Source organism: Schistocerca americana, chromosome 2 (assembly GCF_021461395.2).
Source record: "Schistocerca americana isolate TAMUIC-IGC-003095 chromosome 2, iqSchAmer2.1, whole genome shotgun sequence".
Lineage (NCBI taxonomy): Eukaryota > Metazoa > Arthropoda > Insecta > Orthoptera > Acrididae > Schistocerca > Schistocerca americana.
The window spans coordinates 88,358,525-88,386,191 of record NC_060120.1 but is presented as its reverse complement, the minus strand read 5'-3'; the positions used below and the strand labels follow the sequence as shown (position 1 = coordinate 88,386,191).

General features: G+C 50.8%; 9 non-coding genes across 9 annotated transcripts; 4 read left to right on the top strand and 5 right to left on the bottom strand.

The window, feature by feature from the left end:
* Window positions 1-1,156: 1,156 nt before the first annotated feature.
* Trnaq-cug lies at window positions 1,157-1,228 on the bottom strand. Its single transcript has one exon. It is a non-coding gene; the product is annotated as a tRNA-Gln (tRNA).
* A 248-nt stretch (window positions 1,229-1,476) lies between these two features.
* Window positions 1,477-1,565, top strand: Trnay-gua. Its single transcript is given in 2 exon segments — window positions 1,477-1,513; window positions 1,530-1,565. It is a non-coding gene; the product is annotated as a tRNA-Tyr (tRNA).
* Window positions 1,566-1,923: 358 nt separating this feature from the next.
* On the bottom strand, window positions 1,924-1,995 carry Trnaq-cug. Its single transcript has one exon. It is a non-coding gene; the product is annotated as a tRNA-Gln (tRNA).
* Window positions 1,996-2,243: 248 nt separating this feature from the next.
* Window positions 2,244-2,332, top strand: Trnay-gua. Its single transcript is given in 2 exon segments — window positions 2,244-2,280; window positions 2,297-2,332. It is a non-coding gene; the product is annotated as a tRNA-Tyr (tRNA).
* Window positions 2,333-2,690: 358 nt separating this feature from the next.
* Window positions 2,691-2,762, bottom strand: Trnaq-cug. The gene has a single exon. It is a non-coding gene; the product is annotated as a tRNA-Gln (tRNA).
* A 6,027-nt stretch (window positions 2,763-8,789) lies between these two features.
* On the bottom strand, window positions 8,790-8,861 carry Trnaq-cug. The gene has a single exon. It is a non-coding gene; the product is annotated as a tRNA-Gln (tRNA).
* A 248-nt stretch (window positions 8,862-9,109) lies between these two features.
* Trnay-gua lies at window positions 9,110-9,198 on the top strand. The gene is given in 2 exon segments: window positions 9,110-9,146; window positions 9,163-9,198. It is a non-coding gene; the product is annotated as a tRNA-Tyr (tRNA).
* Window positions 9,199-9,556: 358 nt separating this feature from the next.
* Trnaq-uug lies at window positions 9,557-9,628 on the bottom strand. The gene has a single exon. It is a non-coding gene; the product is annotated as a tRNA-Gln (tRNA).
* A 248-nt stretch (window positions 9,629-9,876) lies between these two features.
* On the top strand, window positions 9,877-9,965 carry Trnay-gua. Its single transcript is given in 2 exon segments — window positions 9,877-9,913; window positions 9,930-9,965. It is a non-coding gene; the product is annotated as a tRNA-Tyr (tRNA).
* Window positions 9,966-27,667: the final 17,702 nt, after the last annotated feature.

Sequence of the window (27,667 nt, the reverse complement as noted above, 5' to 3'; positions counted from 1 at the left end):
TGGGGAGGACGTCTTGAGGAGGATGGACCCATTCCTCATTTTTGACAACCCCGCCACTTCCCCAAACTTATCCTCCAGGTGTTCCACAAAAAACATAGGCTTCGTCGGAAGAAAGGAGTCACCATCAGTCCTGCTGCAGACAAGGTATTGCGGTACGTAAGGCTCCCGCTTGGCACTAGATCGGCGTCCCTCCCATGGCGCAGCCAACGAGGGGAACGTCTGAGGGTCATACTGCGCAGCATCGAAGTCGACTCTACCTCGCTTAGAGACGCTGGTGGCCGTGCGACCACCAGCTTGATGTGATTTATTGCGCTTCATTGCGCCACATCCGCCCAGATGCCACCTACTCCGAACGAGGGCTCTCCCCAAGGGCGCCACCCAGCCAAAGCAACGGGTACCTGGCCGATATCCCGTTGCCCGGAGTCCCCGTGCCCCAGACAAGATGGGCACATACTCCTTGGCATGCATGGGGAGGAAACAGCTCAGGCATCTGTAGTGCGATCCCTGCGTGGTCAGGGGGCTACCACCAAGAGGGTACATGACGACCCCACCACAACGGACTGGCTACCGTGCTGGATTTTAGGTGTTTAAAGGGTCCACAGTTGTCGTAGGCGCTAAGAAGAAGAGTGCGCACAAGGCGAGAAGGAGACCACCCAGAAGATGTTGGGCGTAGTCCCCCCCACACGACAATAGGTAACATGCAAGATGGTGGAGCATGATGGACCAATACAAAAACACCACGTAAGGTGTCCTTCCCCAAATGGCACGTACTGACGACGGAAATTTGGAAGAAAAAAGGAGGTCAAACCCAAGAGGGGACCATCACAGAAGGCCGAAACGTTTGAGACTCCTTTTAGTCGCCTCTTACGACAGGCAGGAATACCGCGGGCCTATTCTTACCCCCGAACCCGCAGGGGGAAATCATGGGATTCTTAGCCTTCGTAGGATAATGATATTTCTTCGAATTATAGTAAAATTGCTTGCTCTTACAGGCATTACTCGTTTAATGTGCTATATAGGTCACATAGTCGCACCAATATTCAGCCGTTTCATAGACATCTCGTTTTTAATACAAACGTAGAAACTACACCCCTGAGCCTATCGCTGTTACTTCCTCGGCGTGAAACGCTTATTACAGAAAATTTAGACTAAACGAAGGTTCCACCGAGATTCGAACTCGGATCGCTGGATTCAGAGTCCAGAGTGCTAACCGTTACACCATGGAACCAGACAGGAGAATGGGACTCGTAAATACACTCAGCAGTGTTCTGACGTACTTCAGACACTTCCTACTTGCATTTTTTAACATAATTGACACGATCGAGCATTATAAAACTTAATCTGGGCAATGTTTGCACTTGCAGCCGATGACTGCATTTCCTGTGCGTCTCTATGGCAGCGCTGAGTAGCAGTGTGTGGAAACGAAAGACAGGGACGGACGTAAAGCAATCAGTACGAATAAGAAAGTATGCAGAGCCTCTGGTAGCTCAGTTGGTAGAGCGGTGGACTGTAGTGGAAGATTCACAGTTATCCATAGGTCGCTGGTTCAAATCCGGCCCAGAGGACTGTTTTTCTAATCTCAGGAGCAAAGAGGCTCCAGAGCATGCCCACTCGGTCAGAACCTCCCTATGTTTTAAACCTATTTTAAAGGAAATTCATTTGCTCAGCTTCTAGTAGCTAGTTGATAATCATGGGATTCTTAGCCTTCGTAGGATAATGATATTTCTTCGAATTATAGTAAAATTGCTTGCTCTTACAGGCATTACTCGTTTAATGTGCTATATAGGTCACATAGTCGCACCAATATTCAGCCGTTTCATAGACATCTCGTTTTTAATACAAACGTAGAAACTACACCCCTGAGCCTATCGCTGTTACTTCCTCGGCGAGAAACGCTTATTACAGAAAATTTAGACTAAACGAAGGTTCCACCGAGATTCGAACTCGGATCGCTGGATTCAGAGTCCAGAGTGCTAACCGTTACACCATGGAACCAGACAGGAGAATGGGACTCGTAAATACACTTAGCTGTGTTCTGACGTACTTCAGACACTTCCTACTTGCATTTTTTAACATAATTGACATGATTGAGCATTATAAAACTTAATCTGGGCAATGTTTGCACTTGCAGCCGATGACTGCATTTCCTGTGCGTCTATATGGCAGCGCTGAGTAGCAGTGTGTGGAAACGAAAGACAGGGACGGACGTAAAGCAATCAGTACGAATAAGAAAGTATGCAGAGCCTCTGGTAGCTCAGTTGGTAGAGCGGTGGACTGTAGTGGAAGATTCACAGTTATCCATAGGTCGCTGGTTCAAATCCGGCCCAGAGGACTGTTTTTCTAATCTCAGGAGCAAAGAGGCTCCAGAGCATGCCCACTCGGTCAGAACCTCCCTATGTTTTAAACCTATTTTAAAGGAAATTCATTTGCTCAGCTTCTAGTAGCTAGTTGATAATCATGGGATTCTTAGCCTTCGTAGGATAATGATATTTCTTCGAATTATAGTAAAATTGCTTGCTCTTACAGGCATTACTCGTTTAATGTGCTATATAGGTCACATAGTCGCACCAATATTCAGCCGTTTCATAGACATCTCGTTTTTAATACAAACGTAGAAACTACACCCCTGAGCCTATCGCTGTTACTTCCTCGGCGAGAAAAGCTTATTACAGAAAATTTAGACTAAACGAAGGTTCCACCGAGATTCGAACTCGGATCGCTGGATTCAGAGTCCAGAGTGCTAACCGTTACACCATGGAACCAGACAGGAGAATGGGACTCGTAAATACACTTAGCAGTGTTCTGACGTACTTCAGACACTTCCTACTTGCATTTTTTAACATAATTGACATGATTGAGCATTATAAAACTTAATCTGGGCAATGTTTGCACTTGCAGCCGATGACTGCATTTCCTGTGCGTCTATATGGCAGCGCTGAGTACCAGTGTGTGGAAACGAAAGACAGGGACGGACGTAAAGCAATCAGTACGAATAAGAAAGTATGCAGAGCCTCTGGTAGCTCAGACATTCGCGCCTCGTCTTCGGCGCGAGACGGACGTGTGGCGGCCGCTGCGGACGTTTCGTGTCAACATGGCTGTTTTCCTGCGAGCCAGGTAGGCCGGCTCGCAAGCGCAATTACTTCACTTAATTGTGTATTGGTTTGATGAAGATGAGGAAAGACACGATTAAATTCGCTTTCGATAGAAATTTCGTACGACCGAAAGCTTTTGAAATCAAACTGTGGCTCACAGAAAAAGTTGGAATTACGAAAGATGATTTAGTTGGAGTTCATTTATCGTTTGTGACTAACTCGGCATATGTGAAATTGGCAGATCCTGCTAAATGTGTCGCACTTGTTGAACAATGTGGAGGTATTATTAAGTTCAATCACTTAGACGGCTCAGTTAGCGATGTCGTTGTATCCTATGCTGGGATGGGAATACGAACAGTAAGAGTATTTGAGCTTCCTTTTGAAATGCCTGTAGTCGAAATCAATCGTGTTCTCGGGGCGTATGGCAGAGTAATTTCCAATGTTGCGGAAATGTGGTCAGAACCACACATGTTTCCCGTTTTGAATGGCGTTCGCCAGGTTAAGATGGAACTTCTCAAGCACATTCCTTCCTTTGTAATTATTGGAGGATACCGTGCGTTGATCATTTACGATGGACAGCCTCGGACCTGTGCCATTTGTAACTCGACAGAGCACGTGCGTGCTGCGTGCAGTAGACGGAGGGTTCCTCAATTACCAAGGGTAGAATCCGAAGGTGCAGGGCCTGTAGTTCACCTGCAGATGACGTACGCTGCTGCCACGTCACCTTTGCGATCAGCTCGGCAGACATCTTTCGAACTGGGGGACCAATGCGAGCATCCCGAGAGTGTTAACAACCATATAGACAGTGGTAGATCCGTAGCTATGACTAACCATACAGCGCCCCAGTGTCCCACCAGTGAAAGTCAGGTACCTTACGACTGTGCCGAGCCTTCTCGTAGCTCGCGAGCAGAACCTTCTGCGGTTACTGTGGATACCTCCCTGCAACCGCCTGATTGCGCACGACAGGACGAGACCACCACGAAAGTAGCGGCAACGGACGATCCAGTTCAGAATATTGTTGGGCAAGACATGAGCATAGATCACTCGATCATCCAACTGACACAAGGAGTCAATGACTACGGTTCTGCTTCCCACAGCGCGGCTGACAGGCCCCCTGCGACAGAGGCGAGTGTAACTGCGGTAGTCCTTTCTTCCACGCCTGGTGAAAAGAGCAGCGTTGGCTCTTCGACTAGGACACAAGACCGGCTTGCATCGCCGACTTCGTCTCCGCATTCGTCCGAAAAGTCCCCTGATTCGTCTCCAGAGCGGTCAAGATCGCCTCGGAAAGCTAGGAAACGTCGCAAAAAGCGGTTAGCACACCAGGCTGCTGAAAGCTTAGCCCCGGCTCTGCGGGATAGGTTGAGGAGCATTCAGGAACAGACAACGATCGAAGACCATGGCCGGAGGGAACCTGAGGTCGGTAGCATACCATCGCATCTACGGACATCACCTGAGCACGGTGTCCGGGACGAAGGAGCACCAGGCCTCGAATTTTCAGACCATCAGGACGTACCTACTTCCCAACGTAGACAATCTCCCCAGAATAGTCGTTTTGAATGGGCAGACGATACGGAGACAACACTGCCACATGTATCTGCGAACAATGGTATGGCATGTTAACCGCAACCTCTCAAGCTCACGACTACACTTTGAGCGCACGAATGACATGTGAATTCGGCCTACATATGCCTAATCGCCGGAAAGTCCAGTAAACAATAACAGCTCTTGCTTATGGATCAAACGTATCACGTTATGACTGTTAATATTAACAAGATCCAGAGTGCAACTAACATTGCTGCCCTCCGGGACTTCATATATCAGTCCGATACCGATATTGCGCTTTTTCAAGAAGTGTGTTTTTCAAATTTGTATGTTCCGGGATTTACTGCAATTCTCAATGTCGCCTCAGAAGGCGCTTGCGGCACCGCTGTCCTGGTCAAGGAAGGTATTGCAATAACAGATGTAACCATGTTGGAATCGGGGCGGGGAATCAGTTTTAAGATTTTCGGTGTTACGATTATAAATGTTTATGTACCTTCGGGAAGCAGTGGTCGAACAGAACGAGCCAATTTTTTTAAAAATGATCTCGTGTTTTTACTAAAGGAAAACCCCGTTGATGTAATAGTCGGAGGTGACTGGAATTGTGTCCTACACAGGAAAGACCAAACGCCAAATTTCAATTTCTCCCCAGAACTAGATGGTCTTGTGAAAACAATGAAATGGCAGGACGCTTGGGAGGTCAAATACCCCGTGTCTGTCCAGTACACATATTTTAGCACTAAAGCGCAAAGTCGGATCGACCGCATATACGTAAGTTCACATTTAGCCAGCAAAATCAGTGGCGTCGAACGAATACCAACTTTCTTTTCCGACCATCTAGCACTAAGGTGCAGCATTGGACTTCCTAAACAGAAGACATACTGGGGCCGTCCTTTTTGGAAATTAAATATCGCCATGCTTCGCGATAACGCCCTAACTGAGCAGTTAGAAGCTTCTTGGCAACTTTCACTCCGACAAAGCCACAAATACCGGTCAACGATAGATTGGTGGACTTTATGCGCCAAAAAGAAACTTAGATCTACTCTCATTTCTTACAGTAGGGAAAGGGCACTTTGGTCTCGGCGCACTGTCGAATTCTATTATACTTGTCTGCGTGACCTTTATGATATGCCCATGTCCGCGGCTGTCAGAACGGGTATCAAACAGGTCAAGGCCGAACTTCTTAGTCTTAAACGCAAACAGCTGGAAGGACTGACAATAAAATCACGAGTTCAAACCACAGTGGAAGAAGAACACGCTTCACTCTATCATCTACTCCAGCACGAAAAAAATCGTCGAAGAAATTTTATTCAGTCATTGCTCTCTGAAGATCAAAGTCTTTTAACTCAACACAAAGATATTTTAAACGAGGCTCATAGGTATTATAATCAATTGTACAGTGCTCACCAGTACATCCCAGATCATGGACAGGAACTGCTCCGCAACTGTGATATGGAACAACTAGTAACTGCAGAACATAACAGGAGCCTCACTGTTGAAATCCTGTCTGAAGACATTTTCGAAGTAATTAAAAGCTCACCTGTTAAAAAATCACCTGGGCCCGACGGTTTACCCGTAGAATTTTATTCCCAATATTTGCATATTATAAGGAATAAATTCACACAAGTCGTCAACGAAATCTTGAGTGGAGGGCACATACCTGACGAAATGAAAGAGTGTGTCACTGTTTTACTTCCTAAGGGAATCAATTCGGATGTCAAACAGCTCAACAAAATGAGACCGATATCCTTAATGAACTCTGATTATAAAATTATTGCCAGGGTTGTAAAAAACAGACTCCGACCGGTGTTTGATACTGTAATTGGTCCCCATCAAACGTGTCTCCCGGGTCGGAATATTTTTAAAACAGTCTGCGAATACAGGGACATAATCAGTATCTTCTCAACGACGTTGACGAAGGCTGGCCTCGTTTTTATCGACTTTTCTAAAGCCTTTGATAGGGTAAACCATGAATATTTATTTACCACTCTGATGCATATAGGTTTTAACGACAAATTTTTAATTGTCTTAAAAAATCTATTGCAAGGGATGAAAACCAAAATTTTAATCAATGGACACTATACTCGAGATGTCGAAATAGCAAATGGTGTCCCGCAGGGAAGTCCTTTATCAATGATGCTATTTGTGGTCGCACTAGAACCTTTGCTGAAACGATTAAACAAGGAATTAGAAGGCATATCAATTTCAGGGGTCAGTAACGCTACCAACGCTTACGCCGACGACGTCGGTGTCATCGTCAGAAGTAATGACGACGTTGTAAGACTGAGAGAGATTGTTCGCCTTTACTGCTTCGCAACGGGAGCGCAAATCAACGATATGAAAAGCTCCTTTCTAAATCTCCATGGCTTCAGGAACACTGCCCTCGAATGGGCCAGGTCTGTAGACCATCACACTGCGTTAGGTGTGCGGTTCTACCGATGCCCCCTGCAAACAACGACATTCAACTGGAAGAAGGTCTTACATAGTATTCGAGGTACTTTAATAATGAACCGACTTAGAGACTTGAACATTATCCAAAGGGTGCAATTAATCAACTGCGCTGTCCTTTCGGAAGCAGTATATGTAGGTCAAATACTGCCGATACCTAAAGCGATATCCAAAACCATCATGAGCTTCATCTGCCAGTATGTTTGGAGAGGTGAGATATTTAAAGTGGCGGCCAGTACTATAACTTTAAAACCGCGAGAAGGGGGCCTCGGACTGACCGATATCCGCCGCAAAACTACGGCTCTTTATATCAAGCGTACACTTCAGCTTTTAGAAGACCGCCAAAATAATTTATCATCGAAACTTTTCCGAATCCTTACACCGGAGAGTATGGAACCACCTATTAACATAAGTAAAATCTCTTACAAAGTGCAGCACATCAGATTCTACTATTTAGAACTCAGTTATCTGCACTGCATTGTCGCGGATAGGACCAAAAGAAACTGTAGTTTCATCATGGATTGCCTTACTACAAAGGACAACCGTAACAGAATGGAATCAAAATATCCCACCCGAAATTGGCAAAATATATGGAAGAATATAAACAATAAAGTACTGTCCACCAATGTGCGCGGTGCCTGGTACAAGGTTGTCAATAATACCGTTGCCACAAATGAAAGATTACAGTCTATAGGATTGAGTGACACAAATCAGTGTCCACGTTGTAATGTGATAGACACCCTCCGGCATCGTCTCATATGCAACGGCTACCAGGTCATTTGGGACAGAGTCCGCCAACAGGTGGCGTTTATCAATAGGAACGACGGCAGACACCTTACTGTCGACATTCTCGTCAACCCCGAAAGCGTTGCTTTCCCTATTCAAAAGAATAATGTTACCCTATGGCTACTGGGGAACTATGTCAATTATGTCATTAATAACCTCGGCCTGCCCGACGTACTGGACTATGAGCAACATCTATTACTGGAATATTATAAAATATGTGGACAACGACACCACAAGACCTTGTATGGTAACATGCTAAAAATATTATTTGACAAACAAGGCATCGGATGACGTACGCAATGACGAATAGCGGATAAAATATCGGACTTTGCGATGCCAAAGTAGGGGATTGCTGCTAAGGGCGACGTACGGTGGGGACTTCGTGGGCCCCAGGGCCGCTACGGTAGCCGTGAAGGCCTTCGCAGAACCCTGAAAAGGCCTTGCATTCTATGCCTATGCTTTAAAAAAAAAAAAAAAAAAAAAAAAAAAAAGTTGGTAGAGCGGTGGACTGTAGTGGAAGATTCACAGTTATCCATAGGTCGCTGGTTCAAATCCGGCCCAGAGGACTGTTTTTCTAATCTCAGGAGCAAAGAGGCTCCAGAGCATGCCCACTCGGTCAGAACCTCCCTATGTTTTAAACCTATTTTAAAGGAAATTCATTTGCTCAGCTTCTAGTAGCTAGTTGATAATCATGGGATTCTTAGCCTTCGTAGGATAATGATATTTCTTCGAATTATAGTAAAATTGCTTGCTCTTACAGGCATTACTCGTTTAATGTGCTATATTGGTCACATAGTCGCACCAATATTCAGCCGTTTCATAGACATCTCGTTTTTAATACAAACGTAGAAACTACACCCCTGAGCCTATCGCTGTTACTTCCTCGGCGAGAAACGCTTATTACAGAAAATTTAGACTAAACGAAGGTTCCACCGAGATTCGAACTCGGATCGCTGGATTCAGAGTCCAGAGTGCTAACCGTTACACCATGGAACCAGACAGGAGAATGGGACTCGTAAATACACTTAGCAGTGTTCTGACGTACTTCAGACACTTCCTACTTGCATTTTTTAACATAATTGACACGATCGAGCATTATAAAACTTAATCTGGGCAATGTTTGCACTTGCAGCCGATGACTGCATTTCCTGTGCGTCTATATGGCAGCGCTGAGTAGCAGTGTGTGGAAACGAAAGACAGGGACGGACGTAAAGCAATCAGTACGAATAAGAAAGTATGCAGAGCCTCTGGTAGCTCAGTTGGTAGAGCGGTGGACTGTAGTGGAAGATTCACAGTTATCCATAGGTCGCTGGTTCAAATCCGGCCCAGAGGACTGTTTTTCTAATCTCAGGAGCAAAGAGGCTCCAGAGCATGCCCACTCGGTCAGAACCTCCCTATGTTTTAAACCTATTTTAAAGGAAATTCATTTGCTCAGCTTCTAGTAGCTAGTTGATAATCATGGGATTCTTAGCCTTCGTAGGATAATGATATTTCTTCGAATTATAGTAAAATTGCTTGCTCTTACAGGCATTACTCGTTTAATGTGCTATATAGGTCACATAGTCGCACCAATATTCAGCCGTTTCATAGACATCTCGTTTTTAATACAAACGTAGAAACTACACCCCTGAGCCTATCGCTGTTACTTCCTCGGCGAGAAACGCTTATTACAGAAAATTTAGACTAAACGAAGGTTCCACCGAGATTCGAACTCGGATCGCTGGATTCAAAGTCCAGAGTGCTAACCGTTACACCATGGAACCAGACAGGAGAATGGGACTCGTAAATACACTTAGCAGTGTTCTGACGTACTTCAGACACTTCCTACTTGCATTTTTTAACATAATTGACACGATCGAGCATTATAAAACTTAATCTGGGCAATGTTTGCACTTGCAGCCGATGACTGCATTTCCTGTGCGTCTATATGGCAGCGCTGAGTAGCAGTGTGTGGAAACGAAAGACAGGGACGGACGTAAAGCAATCAGTACGAATAAGAAAGTATGCAGAGCCTCTGGTAGCTCAGTTGGTAGAGCGGTGGACTGTAGTGGAAGATTCACAGTTATCCATAGGTCGCTGGTTCAAATCCGGCCCAGAGGACTGTTTTTCTAATCTCAGGAGCAAAGAGGCTCCAGAGCATGCCCACTCGGTCAGAACCTCCCTATGTTTTAAACCTATTTTAAAGGAAATTCATTTGCTCAGCTTCTAGTAGCTAGTTGATAATCATGGGATTCTTAGCCTTCGTAGGATAATGATATTTCTTCGAATTATAGTAAAATTGCTTGCTCTTACAGGCATTACTCGTTTAATGTGCTATATAGGTCACATAGTCGCACCAATATTCATAGACATCTCGTTTTTAATACAAACGTAGAAACTACACCCCTGAGCCTATCGCTGTTACTTCCTCGGCGAGAAACGCTTATTACAGAAAATTTAGACTAAACGAAGGTTCCACCGAGATTCGAACTCGGATCGCTGGATTCAGAGACCAGAGTACTAACCGTTGGTTGGTTGGTTGGTTGGTTTGGGGGATTAAAGGGAGCAGACTGCCATGGTCATCGGTCCCTTTTTCCAAAGACATAGAACACCCACAGAGAACAAAAACGAGGAACAGAAGAGATCACAGACGATACAGGTTGGTTGGTTGGTTTGGGGGATTAAAGGGACCAGACTGCCATGGTCATCGGTCCCTTTTTCCAAAGACAAAGAACACCCACAGAGAATAAAAACAAGGAACAGAAGAGATCACAGACGACACAGAACAAGAGATACTGAGACAAAGACAAGACAAAACAAACTAAAACCACACAGAGTGTGACGGTGGTTGGCCGACCATAGACATAAAAAGGAAGGGCCAACCACTGAGAAACACATTAAAAAATCAGTGTAAAACCATAGGCCAAAGGCCAGAATCAACACAAATCATTAAAAGAAAACAGAAACACTCAGAGTAAATGATAAAATCCCCCTGCCCGAATAAAACGTAAAACTAAGTCAGCCATAGTGGAGTCGTCTGTTAAAAGGGCAGGGAGCGTATCAGGCAGCGCAAATGTCTGCCTGACCACAGCTAAAAGGGGGCAGGCCAACAGAATGTGGGCCACTGTCAAAGCCGCCCCGCAGCGACATACAGGAGGGTCCTCCCGGCGCAGTAAATAACTGTGTGTCAGCCGGGAGTGGCCAATGCGGAGCCGGCAAAGAACTACCGATTCCCTGCGAGTGGCTCGCAGGGATGACCGCCACACAGCCGTCGTCTCCTTGACAGCACGGAGTTTATTGGACAATGGCAGTTCGCGCCATTCCTCGTCCCAGAGCGCCAAGATTTTGCGGCGGAAGACTGCCCGCAAATCAGTCTCTGGGAGGCCAAGGTCCAGAGATGGCTTGCTGGTGGCCTCTTTCGCCAGGCGGTCAACATGTTCGTTACCCGGGATACCGACATGACCGGGGGTCCACACAAAGACCACAGAGCGGCCGCAACAGGCAAGAGTATGCAGAGACTCGTGGATAGCCATCACCAGACGAGAACGAGGGAAACACTGGTCGAGAGCTCGTAAACCGCTCAGGGAATCGCTACAGATAACGAAGGACTCACCTGAGCAGGAGCGGATATACTCTAGGGCACGAAAGATGGCGACCAATTCAGCAGTGTAAACGCTGCAGCCATCCTGCAAGGAACGTTGTTCGGAACGGTCCCCTAGAGTGAGCGCATACCCGACACGACCAGCAACCATCGAACCGTCAGTGTAGACAACACCAGAGCCCTGATACGTGGCCAGGATAGAATAAAAGCGGCGGCGGAAGGCCTCTGGAGGGACTGAGTCCTTCGGGCCCTGTGCCAGGTCCAGCCGAAGGCAGGGGCGACGAACACACCATGGGGGTGTATGCAAAGTAGCCCGGAAAGTAGGTGGAACAGTGAAAACCTGAAGCCCAGAGAGAAGCTCCTTGACGCGGACCGCTATTGTACAACCAGACCGGGGCCGACCATCTGGCAGATGGACGACCGATCGCGGGAACAGGAGACGATAATTTGGATGCCCGGGCGAGCTGAGAACATGGGCAGCATAAGCGGCCAGCAAACGTTGGCGTCGGAACCGCAGGGGAGGGACACCTGCCTCCACGAGTAAGCTGTCCACAGGGCTGGTGCGGAAAGCACCAGTGGCAAGGCGTATCCCGCTGTGGAGAATTGGGTCCAGCACCCGCAACGCAGACGAGGAGGCTGAGCCATATGCCAGGCACCCATAATCCAGACGGGACTGAATTAACGCCTGGTAGAGCCGTAGCAGGGTAGAGCGGTCGGCTCCCCAGCGGGTGTTGCTCAAACACCGGAGTGCATTGAGATGCCGCCAACACGTCTGTTTGAGCTGCCGGATATGAGGCAGCCAAGTCAACCGGGCATCGAAAACCACCCCCAAAAACCTGTGGGTCTCCACCACAGCAAGGAGTTCGTCGGCAAGATAAAGCCGCGGCTCAGGATGGACTGTTCGGCGCCGGCAGAAATGCATAACGCAGGTCTTGGCTGCCGAAAACTGAAACCCATGCGCTACAGCCCAAGACTGCGCCTTACGGATAGCGCCCTGTAGCTGACGTTCAACAGCTGCAATGCCAGTAGAGCTGTAATAAAGGCAGAAGTCGTCAGCATACAGGGAAGCGGAGACAGAATGTCCCACGGCCGCAGCAAGCCCGTTAATGGCTATTAAAAACAGACAGACACTTAAAACAGAGCCCTGTGGCACACCGTTCTCCTGGACGTGGGAGGAGCTATACGAGGCCGCGACTTGCACGCGGAAGGTACGACACGACAGAAAATTGCGGATAAAAATCGGCAGAGGACCCCGAAGACCCCATCCATGAAGCGTAGAAAGAATGTGATGACGCCATGTCGTATCGTACGCCTTCCGCATGTCGAAAAAGACAGCGACCAGGTGCTGACGGCGGGAAAAGGCAGTACGGATGGCCGACTCCAGGCTCACCAGATTGTCGGCGGCGGAGCGGCCTTTACGGAACCCACCCTGAGATGGAGCCAGAAGGCCCCGAGACTCCAGTACCCAATGCAAGCGCCGGCTCACCATCCGTTCAAGCAACTTGCAAAGAACGTTGGTGAGGCTAATGGGACGGTAGCTGTCCACCTCCAGAGGGTTCTTTCCAGGCTTCAAAACGGGGATGACAATGCCTTCCCGCCACTGCGACGGAAACTCCCCCTCGACCCAAAGACGGTTGTAAAGATCGAGAAGGCGCCGCTGGCAGTCCACTGAAAGGTGTTGCAGCATCTGACAGTGGATGCCATCTGGCCCAGGAGCGGTATCAGGGCAAGCAGCGAGGGCACTGCGAAATTCCCACTCACTAAATGGAGCATTGTAAGATTCTGGGTGGTTGGTGCGAAACGAAAGGCTCCGACGTTCCATCCGCTCTTTAATGGAGCGGAAGGCCTGGGGGTAATTCGCAGAAGCGGAACTCATACCAAAATGCTCTGCTAAGCGATTGGCAATGACGTCGGAGTCAGTACAAACTGCTCCATTCAGTGAGAGCGCAGGGACGCTGGCAGGTGGCCGATAGCCGTAGACGCGTCGAATCTTGGCCCAGACCTGCGAGGGAGTGACATGGAGGCCAATGGTGGACACATACCGCTCCCAGCACTCCTTCTTGCCTTGGCGGATAAGGAGGCGGGCCCGCGCACGCAGCCGTTTGAAGGCGATAAGGTGGTCGAGGGAGGGGTGTCGCTTGTGACGCTGGAGCGCCCGCCGGCGATCTTTAATCGCTTCAGCGATCTCAGGCGACCACCAAGGCACAGCCTTCCGCCGAGGGGACCCACAGGAATGGGGAATGGCAGATTCGGCGGCAGTAACGATGCCGGTGGTGACCGATTGAACCACCGCATCAATGTCATCGGTAGAGAGAGGCTCAAAAGCGGCAGTGGAGGAGAACAAGTCCCAGTCAGCCTTATTCATAGCCCATCTGCCAGGGCGCCCAGAAGAGTGGCGCTGTGGTAGTGACAAAAAGATCGGAAAATGGTCACTACCACACAGGTCGTCATGCACACTCCATTGGACAGACGGTAAGAGGCTATGGCTACAGATTGAAAGGTCAATGGCGGAGTAGGTGCCATGCGCCACACTGAAGTGTGTGAAGGCACCATCATTTAACAGCGAGAGATCGAGCTGCGACAATAAATGCTCAATGATGGCGCCTCGACCTGTTGCCACTGACCCACCCCACAGAGGGTTATGAGCGTTGAAGTCGCCCAAGAGCAAGAAAGGTGGCGGTAATTGGGCGACCAGTGCAGCCAGGACATGCTGCGAGACATCACCATCCGGTGGAATGTAAAGACTGCAGACGGTAACAGCCTGTGGCGTCCACACGCGTACAGCGACAGCCTCTAAAGGCGTCTGGAGAGGGACAGACTCGCTGTGCAGAGTGTGAAGGACATAAATGCAGACGCCACCAGACACCCTTTCATAAGCTGCTCGGTTCTTGTAATAACCCCGATAGCCACGGAGGGCGGGGGTTCGCATCGCCGGAAACCAAGTTTCCTGGAGAGCAATGCAGAAGAAAGGGCGAAGGCTGAGAAGTTGGCGGAGCTCAGCTAAATGGTGGAAGAAACCGCTGCAGTTCCACTGGAGGATGGTATTGTCCATGGCTGAGAAAGGCGTGACAGGACGGGGAAGGCAGATTACGCCGCTGGGTCACCTGCTGCCTCCGATTGAGCACCCGTGCTAGTGTTATCCATGGCGTCTGAGGGACCGGCGAGTTCTAGGTCCTCAGCGGACGCCAGGATCTCCACCTCGTCCTCAGACGCAGAGCTGTAAGGTGGCGGTGGGGTGGCTGCCACCGCGAGTTCCTTGGGCTTAGAGCTCTTCTTCTTTGATTTCTCACGCTGCTCCTTTGGTTTAACTGGCTGGGAGGGCTGCACCGATTCAGTCTCCGGGACTGAGGAGGATCGTGAAGCCCGTCGACCAGCTGATTGCGGGCACTTACGCCACTGGCGGTCGTCAGCCTTCCCACTGGTGGAAACCTGGGAAGGGAGGGACCCGAGGGACCCCTTGCGAGCGTGAGAAGCCGAAGAAGTTGGACACTTCTCCGGCTTAGAAGCAGGGACGGACGTCCCTGATGGGGGGGATGGTGTTGCCCCTGAGGTAGGTGGCGCAGGAGCAACCCGGTGGGTAGAGCCCCCCACTGGCAAGGGGGCAGGAGGAGTCTTACTGGTTATCGAGCTGGCTGGAAGTCGTGAAACTGATGGGGCGGGCACAGGTGTCGTAGCGGCGGCGTAGGATGACGTCATTCGCACGGGATGTAATCGGTCGTATTTCCGCTTGGCTTCAGTATAAGTCAGTCGGTCCAGGGTCTTATATTCCATGATTTTGCGTTCTTTCTGGAAGATTCTGCAGTCTGGCGAGCAAGGTGAATGGTGCTCCCCGCAGTTGACACAGATGGGAGGCGGGGCACATGGTGTATCGGGATGCGACGGGCGTCCGCAATCTCGACATGTGAGGCTGGAAGTGCAGCGGGAAGACATATGGCCAAACTTCCAGCACTTGAAGCACCGCATCGGGGGAGGAATATAGGGCCTGACGTCACATCGGTAGACCATCACCTTGACCTTTTCCGGTAACGTATCACCCTCGAAGGCCAAGATGAAGGCACCGGTAGCTATCTGATTTTCCTTCGGACCCCGATGAACGCGCCGGACGAAATGTACACCTCTGCGCTCTAAGTTGGCGCGCAGCTCGTCATCAGACTGCAAAAGAAGGTCCTTATGGTAAATAACTCCCTGGACCATATTTAAACTCTTATGCGGTGTGATCGTAACAGCAACATCCCCCAACTTATCACAAGCAAGTAACCGTCGTGACTGGGCAGAGGATGCCGTTTGGATCAGGACCGATCCAGAGCGCATTTTTGACAAGCCCTCCACCTCCCCAAACTTGTCCTCTAAATGCTCGACGAAGAACTGAGGCTTTGTTGAGAGAAAAGACTCCCCATCAGCTCTCGTACAAACTAAGAATCGGGGCGAATAAGTGCTACTGCCATCCTGAGATTTACGTTCCTCCCACGGCGTGGCCAGAGAGGGGAACGTTTTCGGATTGTACTTTTCAGCATTAAATTGAGCCCGAGAACGCTTAGAGACTGCTGGCGGCTGGCCGCCAGCGAGAGATGATGTACCACGCTTCATTGCGGGTCATCCGCCCTGATGCCACCTACTCCGACCAAGGGCCCTCCCCACGGGCGCCACCCAGCCACAGCAAAGGCCACCTGGCAGGATGGCCATTGCCGGGAGTCCCGATTCCCCAGGGAGATGGGCATCTACTCCTTGGCATACGTGGGGAGTGAACGGCGCAGGCATCAGTAGAGCGATCCCTGTGTTGTCAGGGGGCTACAACCAAGAGGGTACATGGCGACCCCACCACAACGGACTGGCTACCGTGCTGGATCTTAGGTGCAAAAATGGCCAAGGTCGTCGTCACAGTTAAAAGAAACACTGCAGAGTGCAGCGTGGTAATCGCCCAAGAGATCGAAAACGAGTGGGACACCATTGCAACGACGAGAAAGACGGCTATAGGTCTAAATGCACAAAGGATACAGTGCACCATGTAAGGTGCCCTTCCCCAATTGGCTCGCTCTTCGGAATAATTTAGATAGATGGAGGTCAAACCCGAGAGGGGACCATCACATAAGGCCGAAACGTTTGAGACTCCTTTTAGTCGCCTCTTACGACAGGCAGGAATACCGCGGGCCTATTCTAACCCCCGAACCCGCAGGGGGCGATACAGATCAGGAGAGACTGAGACAAAGACAAGACAAAACGAAACGAACGAAAACCACATAGAGATAAACGGTGGTTGGCCGACCATACAAATAAAAAAGGAAAAGCCAACCACTTAGAAACACATTAAAAAATCAGTGTAAAATCATGGGCCAAAGGCCAGAGTCGACACAATACAAAAATAAAACAGAAACACTCAGATTAAATGATAAAATCCCCCTGCCCGAATAAAACGTAAAACTAAGTCAGCCATAGTGGAGTCGTCTGTTAAAAGGGCAGGGAGCGTAGCAGGCAGCGCAAATGTCTGCCTGACCACAGCTAAAAGGGGGCAGGCCAGCAAAATGTGGGCCACTGTCAAAGCTGCCCCACAGCAACATAGAGGAGGGTCCTCCCGGCGCAGTAAATAACCGTGTTTTAGCCGGGAGTGGCCAATGCGGAGCCGACAAAGGACGACGGAGTCCCTGCGGTTGGCTCGCATGGATGACCGCCACACAGCCGTCGTCTCCTTGACAGCACGGAGTTTATTGGACATTGTCAGTTCGCGCCATTCATCGTCCCATAGCGCCAAGATTTTGCGGCGGAAGACTGCCCGCAAATCAGTTTCTGGGAGGCCAAGGTCCAGAGATGGCTTGCTGGTGGCCTCTTTCGCCAGGCGGTCAACATGTTCGTTACCCGGGATACCGACATGACCAGGGGTCCACACAAAGACCACAGAGCGGCCGCAACAGGCAAGAGTATGCAGAGACTCGTGGATAGCCATCACCAGACGAGAACGAGGGAAACACTGGTCGAGAGCTCGTAAACCGCTCAGGGAATCGCTACAGATAACGAAGGACTCACCTGAGCAGGAGCGGATATACTCTAGGGCACGAAAGATGGCGACCAATTCAGCAGTGTAAACGCTGCAGCCATCCTGCAAGGAACGTTGTTCGGAACGGTCCCCTAGAGTGAGCGCATACCCGACACGACCAGCAACCATCGAACCGTCAGTGTAGACAACACCAGAGCCCTGATACGTGGCCAGGATAGAATAAAAGCGGCGGCGGAAGGCCTCTGGAGGGACTGAGTCCTTCGGGCCCTGTGCCAGGTCCAGCCGAAGGCAAGGGCGACGAACACACCATGGGGGTGTATGCAAAGTAGCCCGGAAAGTAGGTGGAACAGTGAAAACCTGAAGCCCAGAGAGAAGCTCCTTGACGCGGACCGCTATTGTACAACCAGACCGGGGCCGACCATCTGGCAGATGGACGACCGATCGCGGGAACAGGAGACGATAATTTGGATGCCCGGGCGAGCTGAGAACATGGGCAGCATAAGCGGCCAGCAAACGTTGGCGTCGGAACCGCAGGGGAGGGACACCTGCCTCCACGAGTAAGCTGTCCACAGGGCTGGTGCGGAAAGCACCAGTGGCAAGGCATATCCCGCTGTGGAGAATTGGGTCCAGCACACGCAACGCAGACGGGGAGGCTGAGCCATATGCCAGGCACCCATAATCCAGACGGGACTGAATTAACGCCTGGTAGAGCCGTAGCAGGGTAGAGCGGTCGGCTCCCCAGCGGGTGTGGCTCAAACACCGGAGTGCACTGAGATGCCGCCAACACGTCTGTTTGAGCTGCCGGATATGAGGCAGCCAAGTCAACCGGGCATCGAAAACCACCCCCAAAAACCTGTGGGTCTCCACCACAGCAAGGAGTTCGTCGGCAAGATAAAGCCGCGGCTCAGGATGGACTGTTCGGCGCCGGCAGAAATGCATAACGCAGGTCTTCGCTGCCGAAAACTGAAAGCCATGCGCTACAGCCCAAGACTGCGCCTTACGGATAGCGCCCTGTAGCTGACGTTCAACAGCTGCAATGCCAGTAGAGCTGTAATAAAGGCAGAAGTCGTCAGCATACAGGGAAGCGGAGACAGAATTTCCCACGGCCGCAGCAAGCCCGTTAATGGCTATTAAAAACAGACAGACACTGAAAACAGAGCCCTGTGGCACACCGTTCTCCTGGACGTGGGAGGAACTATACGAGGCCGTGACTTGCACGCGGAAGGTACGACACAACAGAAAATTGCGGATAAAAATCGGCAGAGGACCCCGAAGACCCCATCCATGAAGCGTAGAAAGAATGTGATGACGCCATGTCGTATCGTATGCCTTCCGCATGTCGAAAAAGACAGCGACCAGGTGCTGACGGCGGGCAAAGGCAGTACGGATGGCAGTCTCCAGGCTCACCAGATTGTCGGTGGCGGAGCGGCCTTTACGGAACCCACCCTGAGACGGAGCCAGAAGGCCCCGAGACTCCAGTACCCAATGCAAGCGCCGGCTCACCATCCGTTCGAGAAGCTTGCACATAACGTTGGTGAGGCTAATGGGACGGTAGCTGTCCACCTCCAGAGGGGTCTTCCCAGGTTTCAAAACGGGGATGACAATGCCTTCCCGCCATTGCGACGGAAACTCCCCCTCGACCCAAAGACGGTTGTAAAGATCGAGAAGGCGCCGCTGGCAGTCCACTGAAAGGTGTTTCAGCATCTGACAGTGGATGCCATCTGGCCCAGGAGCGGTATCAGGGCAAACAGCTAGGGCACTGCGAAATTCCCACTCACTGAATGGAGCATTGTAAGATTCCGGGTGGTTGGTGCGAAACGAAAGGCTCCGACGTTCCAGCCGCTCTTTAATGGAGCGGAAGGCCTGGGGATAATTCGCAGAAGCGGAACTCATAGCAAAATGCTCTGCTAAGCGATTTGCAATGACGTCGGAGTCGGTACAAACAGCTCCATTCAGTGAGAGCGCAGGGACGCTGGCAGGGGTCCGATAGCCGTAGACGCGTCGAATCTTGGCCCAGACCTGCGAGGGAGTGACATGGAGGCCAATGGTGGACACATACCGCTCCCAGCACTCCTTCTTGCCTTGGCGGATAAGGAGGCGGGCCCGCGCACGCAGCCGTTTGAAGGCGATAAGGTGGTCGAGGGAGGGGTGTCGCTTGTGTCGCTGGAGCGCCCGCCGGCGATCTTTAATCGTTTCAGCGATCTCAGGCGACCACCAAGGCACAACCTTCCGCCGAGCGGACCCAGAAGAACGGGGAATGGCAGATTCGGCGGCAGTAACGATGCCGGTGGTGACAGATTTAACCACCGTATCAACGTCATCAGTAGAGAGGCTCAAAAGCGGCAGTGGAGGAGAACAAATCCCAGTCAGCCTTATTCATAGCCCATCTGCTAGGGCGCCCAGAAGAGTGACGCTGTGGTAGTGACAAAAGAGAGCGGAAAGTGGTCACTACCACACAGGTCGTCATGCACACTCCATTGGACAGACGGTAAGAGGCTATGGCTACAGATGGAAAGGTCAATGGCGGAGTAGGTGCCATGCGCCACACTGAAGTGTGTGAAGACGCCATCATTTAACAGCGAGAGATCGAGCTGCGACAATAAATGCTCAACGATGGCGCCTCGACCTGTGGCCACTGACCCACCCCACAGAGGGTTATGAGCGTTGAAGTCGCCCAATAGCAAGAAAGGTGGCGGCAATTGGGCGACCAGTGCAGCCAGGACATGCTGCGAGACATCACCATCCGGTGGAATGTAAAGACTGCAGACGGTAACAGCCTGTGGCGTCCATACGCGTACAGCGACAGCCTCTAAAGGCGTCTGGAGAGGGACAGACTCGCTGTGCAGAGTGTGAAGGACATATATGCAGACGCCACCAGACACCCTTTCATAAGCTGCTCGGTTCTTGTAATAACCCCGATAGCCACGGAGGGCGGGGGTTCGCATCGCTGGAAACCAAGTTTCCTGGAGAGCAATGCAGAAGAAATGGCGAAGGCTGAGAAGTTGGCGGAGCTCAGCTACATGTTGGAAAAAACCGCCGCAGTTCCACTGGAGGATGGTATTGTCCATGGCTGAGAGAGGCGTGAAAGGACTGGGAAGGCAATTTACGCCGCTTGTTCACTCACTGCCACCGATTCAGTACCCGTACGAGAGGCATCCATGGCGTCTGAGGGACCAGCGAGATCAAGGTCCTCAGCGGACGCTAGAATCTCGACTTCATCCTCAGACGCAGAGCGCGAAAGGTGCGGTGCCACCGCAAGTTCTTTGGCCTTAGAGGTCTTTCTCTTGGACTTCTCTCGCTGAACCTTGGGTTTCACCGGCTGGGAAGGCTTCACCGATTCAGTCTCCGGGATAGAGGAGGATCGTGAAGCCCTACGCCCGGCCGCTGGTGAGGACTTATGCCACTGGTGGCCGTCATCCTTCTCGCTGGTGGAACCCTGGGAAGGGAGGGTCCCAAGGGAACTCTTACGGGCGAGAGTAGTCGAAGAAGTTAGACGCTTCTCCGGCTGAGAAGCGGGGACGGACGTCCCCGACGGGTGGGAGGAGGTTGCTCCTGAGGTAAGTGGTGCAGGAGCAACCTGTTGGGTAGAGCCCCCCACGGGCAAGGGGGCAGGAGGAGTCTTACTGCTTATCGAGCTGGCTGGAAGTCTCGAAACTGATGGAACTAGCACAGTTGTTGTAGCAGCTGCATAAGATGATGTCATTCTCACAGGATGGAGTCTGTCATATTTCCGTTTGGCCTCAGTATAGGTCAGCCGGTCCAGGGTCTTATATTCCATGATTTTGCGCTCTTTCTGAAAGACTTTGCAGTCAGGCGAGCAAGGTGAATGGTGCTCCCCGCAGTTGACGCAGATGGGAGGCGGGTCACATGGAGTATCGGGATGAGACGGGCGTCCGCAATCTCGACATGTGAGGCTGGAAGTGCAGCGGGAAGACATATGGCCGAACTTCCAGCACTTGAAGCACCGCATTGAGGGAGGGATATAGGGCTTGACGTCACATCGGTAGACCATCACCTTGACCTTTTCCGGTAACGTATCACCCTCGAAGGCCAAGATGAAGGCACCGGTAGCAACCTGATTGTCCCTCGGACCCCGATGAACGCGCCAGACGAAATGAACTCCTCTACGTTCTAAGTTGGCGCGCAGCTCGTCATCAGACTGCAAAAGGAGATCCATATGGAAAATAACACCCTGGACCATATTTAAACTCTCATGTGGTGTAATAGAAACGTTAACATCCCCCAACTTGTCACAAGCAAGTAACCTGCGGGACTGGGCGGAGGATGCCGTTTGTATCAGTACTGACCCAGAGCGCATTTTAGACAAGCCCTCCACCTCCCCAAACTTGTCCTCTAAATGCTCGACGAAGAACTGAGGCTTTGTGGAGAGAAAAGACTCCCCATCAGCTCTCGTGCAAACTAAGAATCGGGGCGAATAACTGTTGCCTCCTTCCTGAGACTTACGCTCTTCCCACGGCGTGGCCAGGGAGGGGAACGTTTTCGGATCGTACTTCTGAGCATTAAATTGAGCCCGAGAACGCTTAGAGACTGCTGGCGGCTGGCCGCCAGCGAGAGATGATGTACCACGCTTCATTGCGGGTCATCCGCCCTGATGCCACCTACTCCGACCAAGGGCCCTCCCCACGGGCGCCACCCAGCCACAGCAATAGCCCCTTGGCAGGATGGCCATTGCCGGGAGTCCTGATGCCCCAGGGAGATGGGCATCTACTCCTTGGCATACGTGGGGAGTGAACGGCGCAGGCATCAGTAGAGCGATCCCTGTGTTGTCAGGGGGCTACAACCAAGAGGGTACATGGCGGCCCCACCACAACGGACTGGCTACCGTGCTGGATGTTAGGTGACATGTGGTCCATGGGCGTCGTCAGTGCAGAAAATGGCCCTGCACAGTGCTTGGCAAAAAGTACACGCAGGGGCGCATCGATGCCCAAGAGATGGAGAGCGGGCAAGACTGCAATGCAACAACGAATAAGATGGCGAAAGTTCTCAACACAACACGGACACAATGCACCAAGTAAGGCGCCCTTACCCAATCGGCTCGCTCTTCGGAAAAATTTTGAGATATGGAGGTCAAACCTGACAGGGGAACATCACATAAGGCCGAAACGTTTGAGACTCCTTTTAGTCGCCTCTTACGACAGGCAGGAATACCGCGGGCCTATTCTAACCCCCGAACCCGCAGGGGGAATCTGATCGGGTAAGGCGTCACCGTTGAAGGCCAAGATGAAGGCACCGGTGGCTACCTGATTATCCCTCCGACCCCAATGGGCGCACTGGAAGAAGTGAACACCTCGTCGTCGTAAGTCAGCGCGCATTTCATTGTCTGACTGCAAAAGAAGATCTCAGTGGTAAATAATATCCCTGACCATTGTTAAACTCATATGGGGCGTGATTGTCACTGTAACATCCCACCACTTGTCCCAAGCGAATAACCTCCACGAATGGGCAGAGAGCACTGTTTTGATCAAAACAGTGCCAGAGCGCATTTTGGAGAAGCCCTCAACCTCCCCCAAACTTGTCCTTTAAATGCTCCACAAAAACATAAAAAACAGAGGCTTCGTCGACATAAATTATTACCATCAAATGGAATAGAAGTGAGGTACCAGGGTGAATGAACCTCACTGCCTTGCGTTCCTCCCGTAGAGTGGCCAGGGAGGGAAATTATCTCACATCGTTTTTCTCGGCATTGAGGTCACACCTAGATTGCTTGGAGACTGCTGGTGGAGGCCCACCAGTGTGAGATGATTTAACACATTTCATTGCGGGTAATCCACCCTGATCTCACCCACCCCAAACAGGGCCTCTCCCCATGTGCGCCACCCAGCTGCAGCAAAAACCTCCTGGCAGGATGGCCTTTGCCAGGAGTCCCGATGTGCCATGGAGATAAGCATCTACTCTTTGGCATATGTGGGGAGGTAGCAGCTCAGGCATCAGCAGTGCGATCCCTGTGGAGTCAGGGGGGCTACCACCAAGAGGGTAGATGACGACCCCACCCCAACGGACTGGCTACCGTGCTGGATGTCTGGTGTCGAATATCCATGTATATCATGAGGGCGAAGATGGAAGTGCGCAATGGAGGGAATGTATGCTACCTAGAACACACTGCAGCTGATGTGGCCAGAAGCTCGATGGAAGTCCAACTCCATGACAATATCGGGTGTGCCACATCTTAGGCCAAGATGGATATACGAGGTGCCTTCAAGTTCTAAGGCCTCCGTTTTTTTTTCTCCGGACTGGAAAGAGATAGAATCACGCGCATTGTTTTAAAATGAGGCCGCGTTCATTGTCAATACGTCCCAGAGATAACAGCACCGCACGGCAGATGGAATTTTACCGCCAACGGCGAGAATGAGAAGTGTTTTAAATACTTAGAATGGCGACGTTTTCCTTACTTGAACAGCGTGCAATCATTCGCTTTCTGGATTTGCGTGGTGTGAAACCAATTGAAATTCATCGACAGTTGAAGGAGACATGTGGTGATGGAGCTATGGATGTGTCGAAAGTGTGTTCGTGGGTGCGACAGTTTAATTAAGGTAAAACATCGTGTGAAACAACCTCAGGCTCGCACAAGCCGGTCTGACGGCATGATCGAGAAAGTGGAGAGAATTGTTTTGGGGGATCACCGAATGACTGTTCAACAGATCGCCTCCAGAGTTGGCATTTCTGTGGGTTCTGTGCACACAATCCTGCATTACGACCTGAAAATGCGAAAAGTGTCATCCAGGTGGGTGCCACGAATGCTTGCGGACGACCACATGGCTGCCCATGTGGCATGTAGCCAAGCAATGTTGACGCGCAACGACAGCATGAATGGGACTTTCTTTTCGTCGGTTGTGACAATGGATGAGACATGGATGCCATTTTTCAATCCAGAAACAAAGCGACAGTCAGCTCAATGGAAGCACACAGATTCAGCGCCACCGAAAAAATTTCGGGTAACCGCCAGTGCTGAAAAAATGATGGTGTACATGTTCTGGGACAGCGAGGGCGTTATCCTTACCCATTGCGTTCCAAAGGGCACTACGGTATCAGGAGCATCCTACGAAAATGTTTTGAAGAACAAATTTCTTCCTGCACTGCACAAAAACGTCCGGGAAGGGCTGCACGTGTGCTGTTTCACCAAGACAACGCACCCGCACACCGAGCTAACGTTACGCAACAACTTCTTCGTGATGACAACTTTGAAATGATTCCTCATGCTCCCTACTCACCTAACCTGGCTCCTAGTAACTTTTGGCTTTTTCCAACAATGAAAGACACTCTCCGTTGCCGCACATTCACCAGCCGTGCTGCTATTGCCTCAGCGATTTTCCAGTGGTCAAAACAGACTCCTAAAGAAGCCTTCGCCACTGCCATGGAATCATGGCGTCAGCGTTGTGAAAAATATATACGTCTGCAGGGCGATTACGTCGAAAAGTAACGCCAGTTTCATCGATTTCGGGGGGGGGGGGGGGGGGGGGGTAGTTAATTAGAAAAAAAATCTGAGGCCTTAGAACTTGAATGAACCTCGTATAGTGCACCACGTAAAGTGTCCTTCCCCAAATGGTATGCATTAACAGAAAATTTAGGCCCGAAATGTTGTAGACTCCTTTTAGTCACCTCTTACGACAGGCAGGAATACCACGGGCCCATTCCAACTGCCGAACCTGCAGGGTGATCAGTTGTGGTGAGGGGTGTGGTAGCGTGTGTGCTGTTAGCACTGGGTTGCTGACTGTGTGCCTGCGTTCTGTTATTGCTGGGTAGTTTGTTGTGGTGTACGTGTATTCCGAGTCCTGTTACCTCGTGGTCGCCTACGCATTCTCTGGGTTCTTGGTTCTGGAGCTCCTTGTGTAGGTGTGATTTCCTGTGTGCTGTGTGTGGATTCGCTGGCTGTGGTCTCAGGGGGTGGGGTCGTGTTGTTTTGGGGAACTGGTGTTGGTACTGGTTTGGTTGCGCTGTTGGCGTAGCTGTTGGCACAGCTGTTTTGGTAAGTGTGTGTGCTGGGCACGGAGGTTCTGCAGCCCACTCTGCTCCTCCCAGGCGCGTAGCCATGGCGAACGATACTCTGTTCCTAACAGGGTTGGGTGTGGGCCTTGGTCGTGATATTGCGTTGGGTGGCTTCGATTTTTCAGTTTATCGCCTCTGCGCCACTTTGTATACGTCGCAGCCCTTGTAGTTGGACGCATGGCCTTGACCACAGTTGGCGCGACAGCGTGTGGTTTGATGGACAAGTGTACAGGCGATGGATGCGTGTTTGCCAGCGCATCCACGGCAAAAGGGTGCGAGGCCACAGCGAAGGGCCGAAAGACCGAATCGCTGGCTGCTGTTCCATTGTTGGGGGACTTACGATGGTTTGTATAGCTCTACCCTACGTCCATCCACAGGAGGTTCTTTATCTGCAGAAGGCCGCGGCTGGCGGCCGTGGAGGCCATCTCGACCAGATAGTGTGATAGGCGATTGTGGGAGTGGAAGCCCGTAATCAAGGAAGCATTATAGAAGTCGAGATCCAGGAACTTGAGCGCCTTTTGTACTGTTGTGTTTGGGGTACTGGGGTCCACTCTCTTGACATTGCACTGCGGTGTTCGTTCTGCAGCTGTTCTGTACATGTTTGCCTTTCCACGAATGTTGTGTTGAAGACACAAAGGTCCCCATAGTTTTGTATTACGACTGGGGAAACCAATCTTTTGTTGTGCGGGCGTAGCTGTGGTTGGTGTTTCTGTAGTGTTGCTAACTGCATCTCTGGTCGTGTTGGTTGTTGTGGCCGTGTCGCTAACCGGAAGTGTGTTTTTCAGTGTAGGCAGCAACCCCTTTCAGCTGCCTAGCGAGTGGGGTTGCTCGCTTGTTTGTGTGGTGATTCTGGGTTTGCGTCGTGGACCCTCTGCCTACCAGAGCCCAGTGTAGTCGTGTTGTGTGTACGCATCTGCAGCCGCTAATTCCGCCGCTAGAATCAGCCGCCGCAGTGGGACGGTTGAACAGTAGTCACGAGTTGCAGGTTGATGTAGTGTAATGTGAAGAGTGCTTGTCCACGTGAGGGAATCACTTGAGCCACAGAGGTCGTTAACTAATCGACGCTGTATGAGCAGTTCCTGCGCTTGCGCAGTTATCTGCCGATCCTTGTCGGCTAATACCACCTCAACAGCAGCAAGCGTGACGTTGACGTCGACGGGAACGCCGACGGGAACGGTCGATTCACGCGCCTCTTTTGCTGCAGCCTTGTTGCGGATTAGGGCTGGGGAACACTAGCGGAATCTGCCATCTTGGTGTTGTAAGGAACCTTATTAGGTGTGGGTGGGCAAGACAATAATTGCTTTTTCTGAAAAGAAAGAGCTAACAAATAGGCCCAACGGAAGACGGGGGAATGCCCTATGGAATAAGGTTCGCGTTTGGTGCAGTGGCGCGGCTCCTAAAGGAGGTTGGTTGGTTGGTTGGTTGGTTTGGGGGATTTAAAGGGACCAGACTGCTAGGGTCATCGGTCCCTTTTTCCAAAGACAAAAAACACCCACAGAGAATAAAAACGAGTGACAGAATAGAGCACAGACGACACGTAACAAGAGAAACTGAGACAAAGACCAGACAAAACGAACTAAAAGCACACAGAGTGTGACGGTGGTTGGCCGACCAGAGAAATAAAAAAGGAAAAGCCAACCACTAGAAACACATTAAAAAAACAATTTAAAACCGGAGGCCAAAGGCCAGAATCAACACAAAACAATAAGAGAAAAACAGAAACACTCAGATTAAAGAATAAAAACCCCCTGCCCGAATAAAACGTAAAACTAAGTCAGCCATAGTCGAGTCATCTGTTAAAAGGGCAGGGAGCGAGTCAGGCAGTGCGAACGACTGCCTGAGCGCGGCTAAAAACGGACACTCCAATAAAACATGAACTACGGATAAAACGGAGCCGCAGCGACATAGAGGCGCGTCCTCACGGCGGTTGGTTGGTTGGTTGTTGGTATGTTTAAGGGGGACTAAACAGCGAAGGTCATCAGTCCCCCATTCCAAAATCAGGCGAGCCGAAAATCTACGAAGCAGATAAAAACCAAAGGGGGAGGAGACGTCCCCCCAGGCGCTAAAAGAACACAAATGCAGCAACGAACACTACAGACAAGAACAGAACAGAGGAACACCAGACAGAAAGAAACAGAAGAAAGGAAGAGGGCCGGAGACTGGTTGACTGACCACGAGATCAAAAAAGGGAAAGAGTCAACCATCTCACGGCCTACCAGAACAGCAACA